At 44.3% G+C, this 21,141-nt stretch overlaps 1 protein-coding gene and 1 long non-coding RNA gene across 3 annotated transcripts in view; one reads left to right on the top strand and one right to left on the bottom strand.

Annotated features, from left to right (window-relative positions):
* The window catches only part of LOC306807319 (uncharacterized protein), a 180,597-nt gene that overhangs the window by 13,153 nt on the left and 146,303 nt on the right, over window positions 1-21,141 (bottom strand). The gene's annotated exons all lie outside the window — the stretch shown is intronic.
* The window catches only part of LOC306807336, a 186,822-nt gene continuing 165,940 nt past the window's right edge, over window positions 260-21,141 (top strand). The window contains exons 1-5 of one of the 2 annotated variants that reach the window (XR_013775693.1): window positions 260-588; window positions 2,858-2,929; window positions 3,017-3,118; window positions 4,680-4,845; window positions 5,369-5,942. This is a non-coding gene — a long non-coding RNA (uncharacterized lncRNA). Of the gene's footprint in view, window positions 589-2,857; window positions 2,930-3,016; window positions 3,119-4,679; window positions 4,846-5,368; window positions 5,943-21,141 lie in introns of those variants that run through there. The other variant, XR_013775694.1, reaches the window with a different exon arrangement.

Raw genomic sequence — 21,141 nt, forward strand, 5'->3', positions numbered from 1 at the left:
AGGCAGAAGGAGTTTCCAGCACACCATGGAAATGCTTCTGATCTGTGCTCCCTTCTAGACTTGGAACACGATGTGCATTATTTAGAAGTGCTGGTTAATGACATTGTAAAGATCTTGGAGAAAGCTCCAGGAAGGTTTTGAAGTTTGCCTTTTACTTACAGAAAAATCTATCAAGATGACAAAAGCTCACTCATGCAGTTTTTTTTTTCATTGAGGTCATGTCAGGGTTGATGGGTTCAGGAAACCTTGCCCAGCTCCCTTCTGGAGCCCTACATGGATGCTGTGGATCGCTGTCAGGGAGAGGAAGGAGCATTTAGCTGTCAAGCCTCTTCCCATGTGCAATGCCAGTGTCTCCTTCCGTGTGCTCTGTGCAGCCACACAGAAGAGCAGAGAGGGAAGGGAAGGGCCCGGGGCTGTGCCCCAGGGATGTGCCTTGTGTGGCTCCTTTGCCAGCCCCAGGCAGCCTGGGAATCTCCTGCAGTGCTGGGAGCTGCTCTGTTCTGCCTTTCTTTGTAAATGAACTTGTTGGGGAAGGTGATCTGGCTTCCCAACCCACATTCAGGGAACAGCCTCTGGGAGCTGGTGAGGGTAGGTCAAGGCCTTTCCCCCTGGGGGAGCTGCCAGCTCAGAGCCCAAAGCTTGGCCAGGGGGGCATCGCTGCAGGTGCCAGGACAGAGTCGTGCTCGTGTGTGCCCTGCCCCTGTGCAATCTCCTCTCACTGCTCCTGCAGCTCAGTGCTGCCCAGGCAGACCAGCAGAGATGAGAGAAGCTTCTGTGGCTGTTGAGTTACAGGTGTGTCTGCAGGGAGGATTTCTCCAACTCCTTTGCTGATTTCTGCACACAAGCCCAATTCCCATCTCAGGGGTGAGTAGTGTGTCCCTGCTGAGCCCATAACCTGACCACTGCCTTTGTGGGATCCATTCTTGTGAAATGGAAATATTTTGCTCTAAGGTCCTCCAACAGGAAAGTACAAATCTGCGCGACCCAAAAAAACCACTGAGCCAATTGAACAAATGATGCAAATGCTGAAGGAAATCCTGCAGAGAAAACAAGGTGGGTGCATTTCCCTCAGCCTTCTCCTGACATTCAGCAGCCGGGGGCTTTCCCTGCACATCTGGACCCGCCGTGCCCGGCACAGCGGGAAGAGATCCATGGCAGCCCTGCTGCCCCGCTGCTGCTGTCACACCCTGCAGGGCTGTTTCCCAGCCTGGCCTGGCTGCAGCTTCTCCCCAGCCTCTGCAGGAAGGTCTTTGGCATCAGCTCACAGGGAGCCGAAAGTGCCCCATGGGCCATACAAGCTCTGAGATCTCCTGAAATTTCACTTTCTCAGGGTATAGCACAAAGGGCAGCTCTTTTGAGAAGGGAATGTCCTGGCCAGTCCTTGAGCTTGATATGATTTCTTGACACTTAAGCATGTCTTTGACAAGCACTTTGTTCTGAAGATGCCACCTTCCCCTTTGACAACGGCCCCATCTCATCCATCTGTCCCTTTCTCCAGAACTGGATAGTGACACTGTGCTGAAGGCTCTGTTTCCCCGAGGAAGCAGTGATTCGGTTCCAGCCTCTGCTGCAGGAAGGGAGGTGATGCCAGGCACAGTGACAGGAGGTAATTGCTGTGCCTCTGGGCCTGAGCCCTGCTGAGCCTTGAGCTGCCATCTCTGCTGCTGGGCAGAGCGGCTACAGCCCGCACAAGAGCGGCAAAGCCCAGAGGAATTATCCCGAGCAAGCTCAGGGCACTCGGCTACTGAGCAGTCCTGCTGGGCTCCTTCTGTGGGAGACACTGCCCAAAACCTGGGAGGGGCTGCACGGGGTGCCCATGTTGGGGAAAGGGCAGAGGGAGAGAGCCGGGCTCCAGGGTGTCCTGACAGGGCCTGACGCTGTCCCTTGTGGGCTGGGGGAGCTGTTCGAGTAGAAGGAGGAAGGAAAGGCTGGAGAGAGGTAGTTCAGTTTGTGGCACTGCTTACTTCACTTTTTCACAGGGATTTAGGCAGGCTTTCCTCTTAAAGAACTCACAGAGACCCCTGCAAGGGGTGTTGCACAGGGCATGGAAAGAGGATGCAGAGTGACCAGACAGAGCCCAGAGCTCCCCAGGCCCCTATGCAGCTTTGGCCGTGTCCATTCACATGTGGCTCCCAAAGGCTTACCCAACCCTCTTGTAGTGCCCAGTTCCCTAAGGCAGAAAAGGGATCCCAGCACAGCATGGAAATGCTTCCAACCTGTGCTACCTTCTAGACTGGTATCAGGACATGGATTATCTGGAATCAGTGCTGAATTACGGCTTGAAACTCTTGGAAGATGCTCGAGGTAAGTTCTCAATGTCCTTTTCCTGACAAAATTAGCAATCTTAAGGTGGCAAGTGCTTAGTCATGTGCCATTTGCCTTAAATTCTTGTGAAGGCTGATAGCTACTGGAATCCTTGCCCTGCTGCCTTCTGGAGCCCTGGATGTTCCAATAGGATTGCTGTCAAGGGGAGGAAGAAGCATTTAGCTGTCAAGCCTCTTCCCATATGCAATGCCAGTGTCTCCTTTCCATGTGCTCTGTGCAGCCACACAGAAGAGCAGAGAGGGGAGGGAAGGGCCCAGGGCTGTGCCCCAAGGCTGTGCCTTGTGTGGCTCCTTTGCCAGCCCCAGGCAGCCTGAGGATCTCCTGCAGTGCTGGGAGCTGTTCTGTCCTGCCTTTCTTTGCAGATGAACCTTTTGTGGAAGCTGATCTGGCTTCTCAACACACTTATATAACAGAGCTTCTAGGAGATGGTGAGGGTAGGTCAGAGAGAGACCTGGGAGAGTGCCAGGTCAGAGCCCAAAGCTCGGCCAGCAGTACAGAGATGACAGAAACTTCTGTGGCTGATGAGTTATAGGTGTATCTGCAGGGAGGATTTCTCCAACTTCTTTGCTGGTTGCTGCACACAAGCCCAGCTCCCATAGAAGAGGTGAGTACTGTGGCCCTGCTGAGCCCACAAGCTGAGAACTGCTTGTGTGGGATCCACTCCTATCAAATGGAACTACTTTCCTCTAAGGACTTCTCACAGGAAAGATCAGAGACAAAGCAGAGAAGAAATCCCTAAAACCATCCAAAGCTATGTGGCAAAATATGAAGGAAATGCTGCAGAGAAAACAAGGTGGGTGCATTTTCCTCAGCCTTCTCCTGACACTCAGCAGCCGAGGGCTTTCCTTGCACATCTGGACACGCCGTGCCCGGCACAGCAAGAAGGGATCCATGGCAGCCTCGCTGCCCCACTGCTGCTGTCACACCCTGCAGGGCTATTTCCCAGCCTGGCCTGGCTGCAGCTTCTCCCCAGCCTCTGCAGGAAGGCCTCTGGCATCAGCTGACAGGGAGCCCAAGTGCCCCATGGGCCATGCACACCCTGAGATCCCCTGAAATTTCCTGAGTTTGAGGTACATTAAAAAGGGCAGCTGTTTGGAGAAGGGAGGACTCTGGCCAATCTCAAAAGTGTATATGAATTCCTGATCTTTAACCATGTCTTTGACAAGCATTGTCTCTTGAAGACAGAACCTTCCCAGCTGGGAATGATTCTATGTCATCCAGCTGTCCCTTCTCCAGAACTGGACAGAGAGACTGTAGTGAAGGCTCAGGTTCCTGGAGGAGGCAGTGGTTCTGTTCCAGCCTCTGCCGAAGTGGATCCCAGCACACATTGAAATTGTTCTTATCTGTGCTCCCTTCTAGTTCAGCATGCTAGGAAGTCTTCTGCAGCTTGGCATCATGAAGATTTTCAACTTCTGGAGCCTCCTGCAGGTATGTTGTAAATATTCATGTAAGAATAATATTTGGCAATGTGGCAGGAATCCGGTGAAAGGAACTTCTCTGGCTGTTGAGTTATAGGTGTGTCTGCAGAGAGCACTTTCCCAGGTCCTTTGCTGGTTGCTACACCCAAGCCGAGTTCCCATCACAGGGGTGAGTAGTGTGTCCCTGCTGGCCCCACAGGCTGAGCACTGCTTTTGTCAGATCCATTCCTGGGAAATGGAAATACTTTCTCTTAAGGACCTCTGACAGGGAGGAAAAACCTCAAGGGGATAGGGGGTCCCTAGAGGCATCCAAACACCTGGAACAAATCCTGAGTGATCAGGAGAGACGCCGTGGTGGGTGCATTTCCCTCAGCCTTCTCCTGACATTTAGCAGCCGAGGGATTTCCCTGCACATCTGGACACGCCGTGCCCGGCACAGCAGGAAGGGATCCATGGCAGTCTCACTGCCCCGCTGCTGCTGTCACACCCTGCAGGGCTGTTTCCCAGCCTGGCCTGGCTGCAGCTTCTCCCCAGCCTCTGCAGGAAGGCCTTTGGCACCAGCTGCCAGGGAGCCCAATGTGCCCCACGGGCCATGCACACCCTGAGATCCCCTGAAATTTCCTGGCCTTTAGGTAGATGAGAAAGGGCAGCTGTTTGGAAAAGGGTGGGTCCTTATGCAGCTCCAGAACCCTGGGCATTTTCCCTGTCCTTCTCCACATCTTTGAAAAATTTTGCCTAGGGAAGACCAGCACAATGCAAAGAAATTATCCCATGCAGTCTCAGGGGTTCATGGACGGAGCAGCCCAATGCCAAGGGAGGCCAAGATGCCCCATGCCCAGCTCTGGGGAAAACAGAGAACTTCCTAGCTGTATCCAGCGAGCTGTCAGCTCAGCAAGGGAGCACAGCATGGGCTCAGGCTCGCCATTGCTCCCACAGATTCATCCAACACCTCAACATGTGATGAAAGTATTTGGGAAAGCATGAGAGGAGATTTCTGTCGGGGACCACACTGTTTGGATAAGTTACTGGCCATTGTGGCTGGTGGGACACTGATCCTGATGATGTTCTTTGCTGGCATCTGGTATTACTGGGAGGGAAAACGGTGAGTGTTTTGCTGATCTCTGCCTCAAACAGCATCTTTTAAAGGCTGCTGATAGGAAACATTGGCAGTGAGGCTGCTGTGGAGTTGTGGATGGTGAGTGGCTGTCCACATAACTCTGCTGAGGGTTCTGCTGCTGCCCAGTGCTTTCATTGGCCTCCCAATTGCTGGGCCTTGTCCTGGGGAGCCGCTGGGGCTGCAGCCAGTGCTGGCTCCCGCTGAGGCTGCGTGGCCAAGAGCAGCCCCAGGAACAGCGGGCAGAGGCAGAGCAAGGTGGGGAGGAGAAAGAGCGGGGACCAGATTGCCCTTGAAAGGCAGAGGCGCTCTGGGGCTGCTCCTGGCCAGGGACCCTGCCCAGAGCCATCCCCTGCTGGCCGGGGCCTTGAGGGGCAGCTGTCCAGCTGGGCCAAGCTGTGCCAGCAGCTCCAGCCATGCTGGGGAGCCTTGCCAGCTCTGGGCCCTGATGGGCATGAGGCTCCCTGTGTGCCAGGGGCAGCTGGGGCCTCAGACACTCCTCTCTCCACAGGAGCGATTCTCCCCCTTCTCAAGACCAGCCAAAGACTTCAGCCTGGATGAACTGGATCTGTCATCTTGCACCTCCATGCACATGTGCCTTTTCCATGCAACAGCTGCATTACCAACTAATTCCTGTACACATGGTGCCACCAGGACGCATAACAGGACCCTCTGTTGGTGAAGGGAGTGGCCCCTTCCTTTAGCCAGGGCAAGAAGTGGGGCCCTGCCGCCCAGGCAGAGCCTGAGTCCAGGATCGCCTTTGGTCTTCACCTCTGGTGTCTGGGTGCCACCAGCAGCACTGAAAGAGCTCCTTGTCTGGCACAGCCAGGGCTGGGCAGGTTGCAGCTGGGCACGGGACTCCTGAGACCAAAAGACACCTCATGTTATCTTTGTTTTTCACTTCCAAACATAGAGAATTTTTTTTTTTTTTTTTCATTTCCAACAGTTTAAAATAGTTTTCATAGAAAATAAACACCAAACATTTCTTCCCATTTCCACCAACTGTTCTTTATTTGTCAAATATTTTTGCAGCTATGGAAACCTAGAATCTTCTGACACTTCAATAAAATTCCATTACTTCTTAATATTTACTCTTGCTTAGCCCACACAAGAGCGGCACAGCCCAGAGGAATTATCCTGAGCAGGGTCAGGGTACTCAGGTACTGAGCAGTCCTGCTGGGTTCCCTCTGTAGGAGACCGAGCCTGAAACCTGGGAGGGGCTGTGGGGAAAGGGCAGAGGGGGCGAGGAGAGCTTCAATGTGTCCTGACAGGGTCGGACTGTGTCCCCAGGCAATGGCACAGGAGGTAATTGCTGTGCCAGGCTCAGCCCTTGCCCTTGCACGGCCCAGCAGCAGCCAAAGCTGGAGGTGCCTCGGCTTGGAGGCCTCTGGAGCTCCTTCCCAGCCCCTGGGAAAGGGGACTCGTGCACCAAGGTCCCTCCTGCTGCAGCTTCTCCCGGAGCTGCCCTAAGTGCCCAGAGGCCCAAGGCACAGGAGCAGCACCGAGCAGGAGCCCTGCCATGAGCCCAGGGCCACAACCAGCCCTGGCTCCCAAATGGGCAGGGGCTGCACTGGGTCCTGACAGGGTCTGACTGTGGCTGGGGCAGCTGTCACGGGGCAGGGAGGCTCGAAGCTGGCAGTGGCTGCTCAGGGCTGGCTTGGGCCCGGGTCCCTGGAAGGAGCCACTGCCCAAGCAGCTGCGCTGCCCCCGGGCTCTCCTCCCGGCCTTCTGGGCTTTGTTGGGTGGCACAGCCTGTGCCAGGGGGGCCAAGGTGCCCCAAGCCTCAGCTCTGGGGAAACAGAGAGCGTCCTGGCTGTATCCAGCGAGCTGCCAGCTCGACAGTGGAACACAGCACGGGCTCAGACACTCCATTGCTCCCACAGATCCAGCCAGCACCTCAACACATGTTCCCAATTTACAGAAGGACATTGGAAAGCTTTTCTGTTGGGGAACACGATGCTGGTGGCATTCCTGGCTATTGTAGGGCACGCAGGTAATGGGACCTCTGTAAGGCTGGCAGATTACTGGGGTCTGACATGAGGCACACAGGAGGGTGTGGAGTTTTCCATTAAGACATGCGGGGTTTGGGTTCTTTGTCAGTGCTGTGATATACATATATATCTACCATATTGTAATTCGTGTTTTGTATAAAATAAGTCTGCAAAATAAAAATAAACAAGCAACAGGCAAAGGCATTAATTGCCTCAGAACTAGGTAAATTAACATATCTACCGGCCGGACTGCTACCGCTAAGCACCTATCTCCTGGGGAAGCCTAGAAACTCACAGGGGAGGAGCATTTCCCAAAAATCCCATCACCTCCCCAGGACTGCACTCCCTGACTCTGGTTCCCGTAAAAATGAAATCAACCACCTAAAAGCAATACACAACGGACACAAAATCTCATCAAAGAACAGGAAGGACGTTGTCTTGTGTGGACACCAGAGCTGAATTTGAAAGAAACAAAGAACTGTCCCGGTCCAGGCTATGTAAAACATTATAAAAAGGGGGCCGACCAAGACAGCGGTGTGAACACCAGGGGAACCCAGTGCGATAGAGGCTGGGTAACATTGTGTGTTCACCCAACTCTGATATTTGATATTTTTAGTAGACTCTGGTGCTGAGCGTAGCACTGTCCAACAGCTGCCTTCAGGATGTACTGTAAAAGTAAGGAAACTGTGATGGTGTTTGGAGCAAAAGGGGAACCTTTTTGGGTACTGGTAATTAAAGATGTTGAAATAGAATCGAAAACAAGGTTTTGTTTAGGGAATCTGTTGTTAGTTGAAGAAGCGAATTACAACCTGTTGGGGAGGGATTTGATAATAACATTGGAAATAAGTCTAATTGTGGAAAGTTCTCAGCTTATGGTACGTTTATTTAGACTAACAATAGAGGAGGAGAATGGAGTTGATTCAAGTGTTTGGCACACACAAAGGGAGGCGGGGAAATTAGAAATAGAACCCATACACATAAAAATAAATCTAAGAAACCGGTGGGATATGTATCAAAGCTGCTAGACCCAGTAAGCAGGGGTTGGCCCACTTGCCTACAGGCAATTGTGGCAGCAGCATTACTGGTAAAAAAAAAAAAAAAAAAAGAAAAAAAAAAAGTAACATTTGGAGCCTTGTTAGTGGTGTATACTCCTCATGACGTGAGGAGTATATTACAACAAAAAGCAGATAAGTGGCTCACGGATGCTAAATTGTCAAAATATGAAGCCATACTAATACACTCACATAATTTAAAACTACGAACAACCACTGCATTGAATCCAGCTCAATTCTTGTACGGGGAAGCATCAGAGGGACCAACCCACGAGTGTCCGGAAATAGTGGAATTGCAGACAAAAATCAGAACAGACTTGGAGGAGAAGGAACTCGAAGGGGGCAAAAATGGTTTGTGGATGCGTTCAGCTAGGGTAATAGAAGAAAAGAGAAGGTTGGGATATGCAATCATAGATGGAAAAACAGGGGAAGTAATTGAATCAGGACCCATCAGTGCAAGCTGATCGGCTCAAGCATGTGAATTATATGCGGTTTTTCGGGCATTAAAAAGATTAAAAGGGAAAAGGGGAACAATCTTCACAAATTCAAAATATGACTTTAGGGTGGTCCACACTTTTGGGAAAATTTTGGAGGAAAGGGGGTTAATAAACGTTCGAGGATTAATTCATGGGGAATTAATAAAGCAAATCTTAGAAGCTATCCAAGAGAAGAAACACCCGAGTGGAAAGTGACCTCCCACCCTGGAAACCTCAAGCTACAATTGCGTCGAACAAGTAAATGAGCACCTTAGATCAGATAAGGTGTTCAGTTCCTGGGTGCAGGTATTTTCCTTTTGTTCATTTCAGGTGCCAGATTTGTCGTAAAGTTTAGGTCACACATTGTATATGGGAAATCAGGCCTAGAGGTCTTTGTACTAAGTGCCTTGAGGAAGAGCTGTCTCAGACTGACCGAGTTCTAATACTTGCCACTTAATTAAATATTATTCAACTGGAGTTGAACAAGTGGTTTCACTTGTACCAACACAGGATTAGGGGAAAACTAAATTGCAGGATGGTAATTTTGGAAATTGAGTGCCAGACAGCAAATAAAGTACCTTGTTGGACAGATACAGTAAAATTATCAAGGTGGAATGCCTTTAAGGGGCAGTATGCAGTTCGGACTTCACATTGGTCCCCTGAAGAATACTTCAGCTGCCAAGAAGATGGTTTCCCTCGCCACCAGCAGCAACCTGGTGGGCGTCGGCAGAGGCAGAGAAGTACACCTATGGGGAGTCCTGGTGAGCCTGAGCCTAGTCATGTATCCTCTGACTAATGCATACCCAGAGAATGCCCTGAGTCCTGCAATACAAAGCCATAATGAGTGTAGGGAGTGCACACAAATTAGTACCCCTGCTCACCCTGTCCTAGCTAATTGCACCCCTGAGGGGAAGGAGGGGCACTCAGTATGTAAACTGGAGGAGAAAATGGTATGTTATGATTCCAAGGCAAGAAACAGAAATGGACAATCAGACATATTTGCTCATAACATTCACAAAAGAAGTGCAAGCCAGACACCTCCGCACACATGTGAACAATGCAATCATATGGTTTGGATAGGGGGAAAAAGAAAATAGGTATTTGTGGCTTATTCTCAGGTGAATCAATTGTGTTATAACAATACTAAAAAGGTAGTGTCCTTTATTGTGTGTTCATTGGCAAAAATCATATTCATACCATGCTTAATCCCTTGTTTTATTAGACTAATACACTCGGTGGTACAGAGCATGTAAATTGCAGCTATGCCCATGGATCCTAAACTTGTATCAGGAAGGGTGAATGGAAAAGCCTCCAAAATAATAAAATTAGGAAGAGGGGAGATGAACACCAGGGCAATAGAGGCGCTAACAAAATTTAAAGAACAGATAAAAAGAAATCAGCTCCCCTATACAAATTATCGAAAAGAATCAGTAGAAAAATGGGATAGCAATGAAAAATCTAAAGAGAATTAAAAAGGGGAACATGAATTAATGTGTTTATATAGAAGGGGAGGAATTGTGATATATATATATCTACCATATTGTAATTCATGTTTTGTATAAAATAAGTCTGCAAAATAAAAATAAACAAGCAACAGGCAAAGGCATTAATTGCCTCAGTACTAGGTAAATTAACATATCTACCGGCCGGACTGCTACCGCTAAGCACCTATCTCCTGGGGAAGCCTAGAAACTCACAGGGGAGGAGCATTTCCCAAAAATCCCATCACCTCCCCAGGACTGCACTCCCCGACTCTGGTTTCCGTAAAAATGAAATCAACCACCTAAAAGCAATACACAACGGAGAAAAAATCTCGTCAAAGAACAGGAAGGACGTTGTCTTGTGTGGACACCAGAGCTGAATTTGAAAGAAACAAAGAACTGTCCCGGTCCAGGCTATGAAAAACATAGGGGGGCCGACCAAGACAGCGGTGTGAACACCAGGGGAACCCAGTGCGATAGAGGCTGGGTAACATTGTGTGTTCACCCAAATCCGAACCTGGGCTCGGTGTTGTTTTTTCCTGTTGTGGCTTTCCAGGACTGTATTTTCGGTCACGAAAATAAAATTTGCCAATTTAACCTTTTAATTCGGTTTGATTCATTTATTACATATAACAGTGCTGCATGTGGCTGGGGCTTCTCATGAGGTTCTCAGGGTATTTGGGGTCCCCTCTATGGGGTACAGGTGACTGGAGACTGCAGCAAGATTGGCAGGGGGGGTGAGTCCCTCATGATTTACGTGGTGGTTTAGTGGCTGCTGTCAAGGCCTGGAGAGGAGCCGAGTCCTCCCTAAGGTGGGCAGCAGCTGGATTCTTTTGTGAGGCACACAGGGATACTTTGGGCTCCCTGCTAAGGTGTGGAGGGGTCCCTTGTGAGGCACAAAGGTATATTTATGGCCTCTGCTATGGTGTTCAGGCATCCCTTGTGAGCTGTGCAGCAGGGTTAAACTAGGCGTGTTTTGTTAGGCTTCTCAGAATAGCAAAAGGACGCTCTCGCTTGAGGCTGTGGAAAGCGGGCGGGAAGCTCCCTGCAAAGCCTTGGGCCCGGCCCACTGGAGCAGCAGTGGGCACAGCCCATCCCTCGGGGGCCATGGGCAGAGCCCATCCCTTGAGCCCATGGGCAGAGTCCATCCCTTGGGGGCCATGGGCAGAGCCCATCCCTCAGGGGCCATGGGCAGAGCCCATCCCTCGGGGGCCATGGGCAGAGCCCATCCCTCGGGGGCCATGGGCAGAGCCCATCCCTCGGGAGCCATGGGCACAGCCCATCCCTCGGGGCCGGCGTGGCCTCTGCAGTCTCTGTGCCCTGGTCTGGCCGGGTCAGGGTCCCGGTGGGGAAGGGCCGCGGCCCCGCGCTCCGATGGGGCTGCGATCAGCACCGGAGGCCAAACAAGGGCCTTGCTAGCCCTGGCCCTGTGCTGCAGCCAGTGACACATTCACAGCCACGGCCTCTCTGGGGCACAGGAGGCTCTGTGGTTACAGCTGAGGCCGTGGCTGCTCCCACTGAGGACTCCATGCAGTGCCCAGTTGCCTCAAGCACATGGGGAATCCAGCCCACCATGAAAAGTCTTCTGATCTGTGCTCCCATCTAGACTGGGATCAAGTCATGGATTGACTGGAAGTCCTAGCCAGTTACAGTGTGAAGATCGTGGTGCATGCTGAAGGCAACTTCTAAATGTGCCTTTTGTGACAGAATAATCCCTCATTATTAGCCCTGCTCAGGTGCAGCGGACAGAGGCAGAGCAAGGGGATGAGAAAGAGCGAGGACCAGATTGCTCTTGAAAGGCAGAGGCGCTCTGGGGCTGCTCTTGGCCACGCAGCCTCAGTGGGAGCCAGCACTGGCTGTAAGCAGTGAGGAGTGCAGTTCCACTGCAGCTCCTGCACACAACAGCATCTCATGACTGAGCCAGTCGGCAGCTTTTAGAAGAAACCTCCATCCTCTTTTTAATACTCAGAACCTTTCCCTGTTCATGAAATGATGGAATTTTCTGGCTGTTAAAATGCCAGGTTTTGCTTCCTTTAGTTTCTTTTCCCCCTCAGGTGCAGGTCTACCCCCAGTTTCGTATCTTCAGCTTTTATTGCAAAATGCTTGTGGACACTGCTGAAGGCTGTTGATTTTCTCATCTCCAGCTCAGATCTTTCCCAGGCTGAATTTTCTCAAAGTTAAACAAGAGAAAAAAGTATGAATAACACAGAATAACACCTAGTGTTTATCACAGAACAGTGTGTGTGTGTCTTGTGATATTTTGCAGAAAGCATCTTTTCAAAGAGGTGTTGCCTTCTTAGACCAATAAACCTTTTCTATTGTGCATGGCACAATCCATCCTATGGAAATGTGGTGGCCTTTCAATAAACCTGCCTTGAAGAAGTTTTGTGCGTGTTGCTGGATCATTCGCTCTTCCTAATCAGACAGCAATAAATGCTTATTTGCACGTGATTGTTTAAAGTCCTCATCCAGCAAAATAAAAACTTCTAACATCGTGCTACCAAAGTTGCCAGTGATTTTTATCAGCATGTTCAGAGTGGGCCAGGGCTTGGCCAGCTTGAAGATTCTCAGGTAAAAAGAAAAAAAACGAAACACACCAAAATAAAAAAACAAAAACACACACACAAAAAAAACAAAAAACAACAACAAAAAAAAAAAACAAACAAAAAATCCAAAAAAAAACCCCACTCAAAAAAAACCCAAACAAAAAAACCACACAAAAAACCCCAACAAAACAGACAAATCTCAAAGAAAGAAGAAAATAAAGCAGAACTTCCTAAGCAACAACCATTTTGTATTTTAAAGAAAGGTAAATCAATGCTGCTTCTGCTACTGAGGTTAGAGGGAGTAGAAAATGCTTAGCCTTTCTGGAAATTTGGTCATTTTCCATTTAGTTATTTTCCAGAATGCTTCATCGTTCTGGAAAGTTAGGTATTTTGTACTTAGTTATTCCCCAGAAAGCTTAAATTTGCTGGAAATTTGGGCTTGAGTATTTTGTATTTAGTTATACCTAAGAATGCTTAACCTTGCGGGAAATTTGTTTTTTTTGTACTTCATTATTCCCCACATGCTTATCCCCCTTCCCAAAGGAAAAGTCTCCCTTCCCTGCCCAAATGCAAGCTGCTGCTACTCAGATCTCGAAAGAGCTGCCATGAAGAAGGAAGATCCCATAAAAATTGGCACCACTCAATCTCTGTCCTGCCCAAACCCAGAAAAAAGCGGGTCCTATGTAAATGGGAAAAATTCCTTATGCAAGAAGAACAGCTGGAATGGTCAGGGGAGGGATAAGCTGGGAACTGGGGAAAGGTTTTTCTCCAGGTTAGGCACTGAACATGCTCCCACTGAATGGGAACAAGCCCAGGGCTGCCAGAGCTCAAAGAATATTTGGACAACGGGAACAGGGTGGGATTTTCAGGTGTCTGTGCAAGGTCAGGAGCTGAACTGGATGTCCCTTGGGGGTCTCTTCCAACTCAATTCTCTGATTGTAAGCTTTGTAGTAGTTCCATGACAAACACACTGGAAAATCACTGGAATATGGAATATTGGTTTATTGGAATATTGGAATACTGGAAAATTTGAATATTTGAATATGGAATATTGGAAGTAGGAATATTGGAATATTGGAATATTTGCATTTATAAAATTGGAATATTGGAATGTGGAATGTTGGAGCAATGGAATATGAAATATTGGAATATTAGAATACTGGAATATGGGATATTTGAATATTGGAATATGGGAATATTGGAATATTGGAATGTGTACTATTAGAGTATTGGAATATGGAATATTGGAATATTGGAAAGTAGAATATGGGAATAGGGAATATTGAAATATTGCAAAAATGGAATGTGCAATATTGCCATATGGGAATATAGGAATATTGAAATATGGGAATATAGGAATATTCCAATGTTGAAATTTTGGAATGTGGAACATTGGAACATTGGAATATGGGAATAAGCGAATATTAAAATATTGGAATATGGAATATGGAATCTTGGAATATTGGAATATAGATTATGGGAGTGTTGGAATATTAGAATATTGGGACATAGAATATTCCAATATTGAAATATTGGAATGTGGAATTTTGAAATATTGGAATATGGGAATAATGGGCAGTAGAATATTGGAATATTGGTCAATGGGGATATTGGAATATTGGAATATGGGAATATGAATTATTAGAATGTGGCATGATGGAAATATTGGAATATAGGAATATGGACTATTCCAATATGGGAAGACTGGAATATGGAATATTGGATTATTGATATATGGAATGTTAGAATATTGGAATATTAAAATATTGGAATGTGGAATATTGGAATTTTGGAATATGGAATATTGGTGAAGGGAATAGTGGAATATTGGAATTTGGAATATTGGAACATTAAAATATGGGATATTTAGAGTATTGGTATATGTAATATTACAATATCGGAATATGGGAGTACGGGAATGTGGGACTATCACAATATGGGAATATGGAATATTGCAATATGGATATATGGATTATTGGAATGTGGATTATTGGAATACAGACAATTCCATTGTTGCTTTATTGAAATTTGGATTATTGGTATATTGAATATTGGAATATGGGAATATTGGAATATGGGAATATTGGAATATTGTATATTCCTATATTGGAATGATGCAAAATGGAGTATTGGAAAAGTGGAATATGGAATATTGGAATACACAATATTAGAATATGGAATATTGGAATAATGAATATTGGTATATTACAATATTGTAACACTGGAATATTGAATACTGGAATATTGAAATATTGGAATATCTAATATTGGAATATTGCAATATTGGAATCTTGGAAATGTGCTATCTTGGAATATTGGATAATGGAATATTCCAATATTGGAATTGTGGAAATTGAAATATTGGATATTGGGAACCTGGGAATATGGGAATATGGAATATTGAAATATTGGAATACAGGAATATTGGAATATTGGAATGTGGAATATGGAAAAATTGGAGTATGGGACTAATGCAATATAGAATATTGGAATATTGAATATTCCGATATTGGAATATAGAATATAAGAATATGGAATATTAGAATATTGCAATGTGGAATATTGGAATAGGAAATATTGGAATGTGGAATATTTCACCATCAAAATACTGGAATACAGAATGTGAGACTATTGGAATATGCGAATATGGAATATAAGGATGAGGAATAATTTAATATTTGTATATTGGAATATGGAATATTATTATACTGGAATATTACAATATTGGAATTTTAGGATACTGGAATATTATTGGAATATAATATTGGAATATAATAATGGAATATTAAATGTGGAATATTTCATTATGGGATTATTGAGTATTGGAAATATAGACGATTGGAATATGGGAATATTGGAATATTGGAATGTTAGAATATGGAATATTTCGATATTGAAATATGGGAATAATGGAATGATGAAATCTTGGAATACGGAATATTGGAATATAATATATGGATTTTTGGAAATATTGTAATGAATTTAAAATGGAATATTGGAATATTGGAATTTGGGAATGCTGGAATATGGAAATATTAGAATGTGGAATACAGAAATATTGATATATGGGAATATTGGAGAAATTGAAGATAGGAATATGGAATATTAGAATATTGGAATATTGGAATGCGGAATATTGGAATTTGAAATATTCTGATGTTGGAGTACTGGAATATGGAATATTGGAATATTGAAATATTGGAATATGGGAATAATGGAATACTGAAATACTGGAATATGGAATATTTGAATATTGGATTATTGGAATAGTGAAATCTTGAAATATTGAAATATTGAATATTGGATAATTGGAATGTGGAATATAGTAATAGGTGAATGTGGAATATGGGAATATGGAAATATTGGAATATGGAATATTAAAATCTTGGAATATGGTAATATTGGAATACTATATGCGGAATATGAAATAATTGAAATATGGAATATTAGAATATCGGAATAGGGAATATTTGAAATATTGGATATTGGATTATTGGAATGTGGAGTATTGGAGTATTGGAATATTGGAATATTGATATATTTGAATTATGTAATATGGAATATCAGAATATTGGAATATTGGAATGTGGAAAATTGGAATGTTGCCATGTCAAATATTGGAATACGGAAATAGTGGAATATTGGAATATGGAATATGGAATACTCCAATATGGAAATACGGGAATGTGGAGTATTGGAATCTTGGAACCTTGGAACCTTAGAATATGGAATATTGGAATACTGGAATATTGGAATATTGCACTGTGGAAATATTTGAATATTGGAATGTGGAGTATTGGAATCATGGAACCCTGGAACCTTGGAATATGGTATATTGGAATACTGGAATATTGGGATGTGGAATATTGCAATATGGGAATATGGAGTATAGGATTGTGGAATATGGGAATATTGCAATATTGCAATATGGGAATGCTGAAATATTGAAATATTGGAATGTGGAATATTGAAATATTGGAATGTGGAATATTGAAATATTGATATATGGGAATATTGGAAAAAATGAACACATGAATATGGAATATTAGAATGTGAAATATAAGAATGTAGAATATTGGAATGCGGAATATTGGAATTTGAAATATTCCGATACTGGAGTACTGGAATATGGAATGTTGGAATATGCAAATATCGGAATATGGAATTTTGGAATATTGGGATATGGGACATTGGAATAATGAAAAATTGATATATAGATTATTCCAATATTGAAATATTGGTACGTGGAATGTTGAAATATTTAAATATTAGAATAATAGAATATATTACAATATGGAATATGTAATATTGGACCATTGTAATATTGGAATATTGTAAATATTGGAATACTGGATTGTGGAATATTGGAATATTGAATATTGGAACATTGGATTATGGGAATATTGGAATATGGAGTATTGGAATATGGAATATTGGAATATTAGAATATGGAATATTCCAATATTTGAATATAGGGATATAGGAATATGAGAATTATAGAATATTAGATTATGAGAATATTTGAATATGGAATGGGGAATATTGGAATATTGGAATACTGTAGTATTGGAATTTTGGAATGTGGAATATTGGAATATGGGAATATAATAATATGGACTATTGGAATATTAGAATATTGGAATGTGGAAAATTTGAATGCTGCCATTTCGAATATTGGACTATGGGAATAGAGGAATATGGAGAATTGCAATATTGGAATGTTGGAATACTGAAATTTTGGAATGTGGTATATTGGAATATTTGTATAAGGGAATGTTGGAATCAATGAATATAGGAATGTTGAATATTAGAATGTGGAATATTGAAATATGTTTATTAGAATATGGAATATAGGAATATTGGAATCTTAGAATACAATACTGGAATATTGGGATTTTGAAATCTTTAAATATGGAATATTGGAATGTGGAATATTGGAATATTGGAATATTTAAATATGGGAATATAATAATATGGACTATTGGAATGTTAGAATGGGAATATTGAAATATTGGAATATAAGAATAATGGAATATTGAAATATTAGGATATAGAATATTTGAATATTGGAATAGGAAATACTGGAAATATTGGAAAATGGGAATATTTGAATATTAGAATGTGGCATATTGGAGTATTGGAATATTGGAATATTAGAATATTGGTATACTAGAATATTGTAATATGGAATATCGGAATATTGGAATGTGGAAAATTGGAATATTGCCATGTCAAATATTTGAATATAGGAATAGTGGAATATTGGAATATGGAATTTTTGATAATTAGAATATTGAAATATCTGAATGTGGAATATTGGAATCCTCGAATCTATGCGAATATAGGAATAATTTAACATTGGAATATGGAAAATAAGAATGTGGAATATTGGAATATTTAATATTCCAATATTATAATATTGGAATATGGAATATAGGACAGTATTGGAATATTTAAAGTATTGGAATTAATAGATTGTGGAATACTGGAACATTGGAAAATGGAAATATTGGAATATTGGAATATTGGAGTATTGGAATATGGAATATTGGAATATGGAATATTGGAGTATTAGAATACTGGAATATTGGAATATTGAAGTTTTTGATTATTGGAATACTGGAATATTCCAATCCTGAAATATTGTAATGTGGAATATTTAAATATTGGATTATAGGAATAATGGAATATTGAAATATTGGAATATTTAATATTCCAATATTGGAATACTGGAATATGGAGTACTGCAATATGGAAAGTATTGGAATTAATAGATTGTGGAATATTGGAAGATTGGAAAATGGCAATAATGGAATATTGGCATATGGAATATTGGAATATTAGAATATTGGAATGTTGGAATATTGGAATATTGGAATATGGAATATTGGAATATTAGAATATTGGAATATGGAATATTGGAATATTGCAATATTGGAATGCTGGAATATAGGAATATTGGAATGTTGGAATATTGAAATATGAAATACTGGAATATTAAAATATTAGAATATGGGAATATGGAATATTGGAATGTGGAATATTGGAAAATTGGAATATTAAAAAGTTGGAATATTGGAATATTGGAAAGTAGGAATATTGGAATATTGGAATGTGGATTATTGGAATATTGGAATGTTGGAATATTGGAATGTTAGAATATTAGAATGTTGGAATATTGGAATATGGAATTTTGGAATATTGGAATATTGGAACGTAGGAATATTGGAATGTTAGAATATTAGAATGTTGGAATATTGGAATATAGAATTTTGGAATACTGGAATGTGGAATAGTTGAATATGGAATAGTGAAATATTGAAATATTGGAATATTTGAATATGGAACATTCAAATATTAAAATATTGCCTCAGAAGACCTGCACAACACAGATGAATTATCCCATGTAGTCTCTGGGGTTCGTGGATGAGAGTCCTGTTCCAAGAGGGGCCAAGGTGCCCCAGGCCTGGCTCTGGGGGAAACAGAGAATGTCCTGGCTATATCCAGTGAGCTGCCAGCTCAGCAATGGAGCACAGCACGGGCTCAGTCTGCCATTGCTCCCACAGATGCAGCTGGCACTCTAACACGTGCTGAAACTGTCTGGAAAAGCATGAGAATAGATTTCTGCTTTGGAACACACTGTCTCAATAAGTTACTGCCCATTGTGGTGTTTATGCCCATTCTTCTTTGCATCGCAATCTGGAATTGCTGGGGGAAACAAAGGTGAGGTTTTTGTTGCTCTTCCCCTCCGGCACCTTCATGTCATGGCTGCTTGTAGGAAGCAAACATTGCCATTGAGGCTGCTATGGAGTTGTGGCTGGTCAGTGGTTGTCCACATAACTCTGCTGAGGGTTCTGCTGCTGCCCAGTGCTTTCATTGGCCTCCCAATTGCTGGGCCTTGTCCCGAGGAGCAGCTGGGGCTGCAGCCAGTGCTGGCTCCCGCTGAGGCTGCGTGGCCAAGAGCAGCCCCAGGAGCAGCGGGCAGAGGCAGAGCAAGGTGGGGAGGAGAAAGAGCGGGGACCAGATTGCCCTTAAAAGGCAGAGGCGCTCTGGGGCTGCTCCTGGCCAGGGACCCTGCCCAGAGCCATCCCCTGCTGGCCGGGGCCTTGAGGGGCAGCTGTCCAGCTGGGCCAAGCTGTGCCAGCAGCTCCAGCCGTGCTGGGGAGCCTTGCCAGCTCTGGGCCCTGCTGGGCACGAGGCTCCCTGTGTGCCAGGGGCAGCTGGGGCCTCAGACACTGCTCTCTCCTCAGTTGTCCTGCTGCAGCTCCAGCATTCCGGCCGAGAAGGTGCGACTCCCCCTCGCCCCCAGAGAGCCCAAGGACCACCTGGTTTGACCTCTCTCAGACACGGCCTCAGCAGCAGCAGCCGCCCAGGAAAGCAGAGCACCAGCCCTCTGTGCCTCCCCCACGGCCCCCCAGCCCGGCTGTGAAGCAGAAGCCTCCCAAGATCCCCCCACCTCCTCCCCTGCCCAGCCAGCCGCCCTGGTCCCGCTAGGACTGAAACTGGGCCAGCCACTCAGCACTTGGGCCACCAACAGCTTGGGGCATCTGCTCTTCCCTGCAAATAACAGCTGCTACCTATGGGTAACATCCAGAGGCAGTTTTCATACTGTTCTACCTTCAACAGGAAGAGCTGAAAATTCTTCCCATGCCCTGTCTCATCCTTTGCTGTTTTGATTTTCATACAGCTGGGTGCTGGCTAAATCTCTTCAAAGAACTTGTTTAGAAGTGCATGTTTTACCCCACCTGTCGAGAGAAAAAAATAAAAAAATAATTCTTCAATTCAAACTTTATTTTCAGTGTGGCTGGGCACTCACACTTTGAGCAATTAATTTTCCATGGTACCTCTTCCCTTTTCCTTACTATCTACAAAAAGTACATCTGGACATGAAAATCATCACTATTACTGAGATTCACCTCAAAGCCCAGAGGAGAATCTAGCACAAAATATTCTCCCTGTGTACTGCACAACAAGAAATATTCAGAGAAAAGTACAGTGGCAGCTGAGGCTTGTGGAACTCCCAGAATACTGAGCCTGCAGAGGAGGCAAACAGCCCTGGCACTGGCTGAGGGGTCTTCTCCTCACAGACTCCTCTGGAAGTGTGTCCCTTCAGGAAGGGAAGGCTTTTAAACCTTTGTCTTTCCTTCTTCCTGTGCTAAAACTTAGGGCTCCTCCTGAGGAAATACTGAGATACAAACAATTCTCCATTCCTCACCAAAGCTACTCTGTTGCTCAACTTATCTTCAAGAGCAAAACCAAAGGTTGTCAGAGATTTCCCATCAAAGCCTATTTGCAGATGTTTTAGATAAAAACGAGATGAAGGTGAATTAAGTATGATTAAAAGAAGCGATATTTATTTTGCAACCAAAATACGGTCCTCAATAGCCACAATCAAACACAGGGACAGCGCTGAACCCGGGGTCGGCACCGGCTGAACACACTCTGATCTGATCTCTATTGCATCAGATCCCCCCCCCCCCGTTCACAAAACTTCGTTGTTCAGCTTAGCTTGTATACAGTTTTTTAGCCTGGAGTGGAGGTCTTTGTCGGTTTTTTTTGGTTTTTTTTTTGTTCCACATATTCATGTGGTTTTCTTTCACTGCGTTTGGATGGAGAAAACTGTATTTTGGGATATGATGAATTCTGATGAAAGCTGGTTCTGGTTTTTGAGAATGTGGTATTCAGATGCAACTTGCAGGTCTTGGTTTACTGCAAACTGGCATTTAGATGTATTTTTC

Source organism: Erithacus rubecula (assembly GCF_903797595.1).
Source record: "Erithacus rubecula genome assembly, chromosome: 13".
NCBI lineage: Eukaryota > Metazoa > Chordata > Aves > Passeriformes > Muscicapidae > Erithacus > Erithacus rubecula.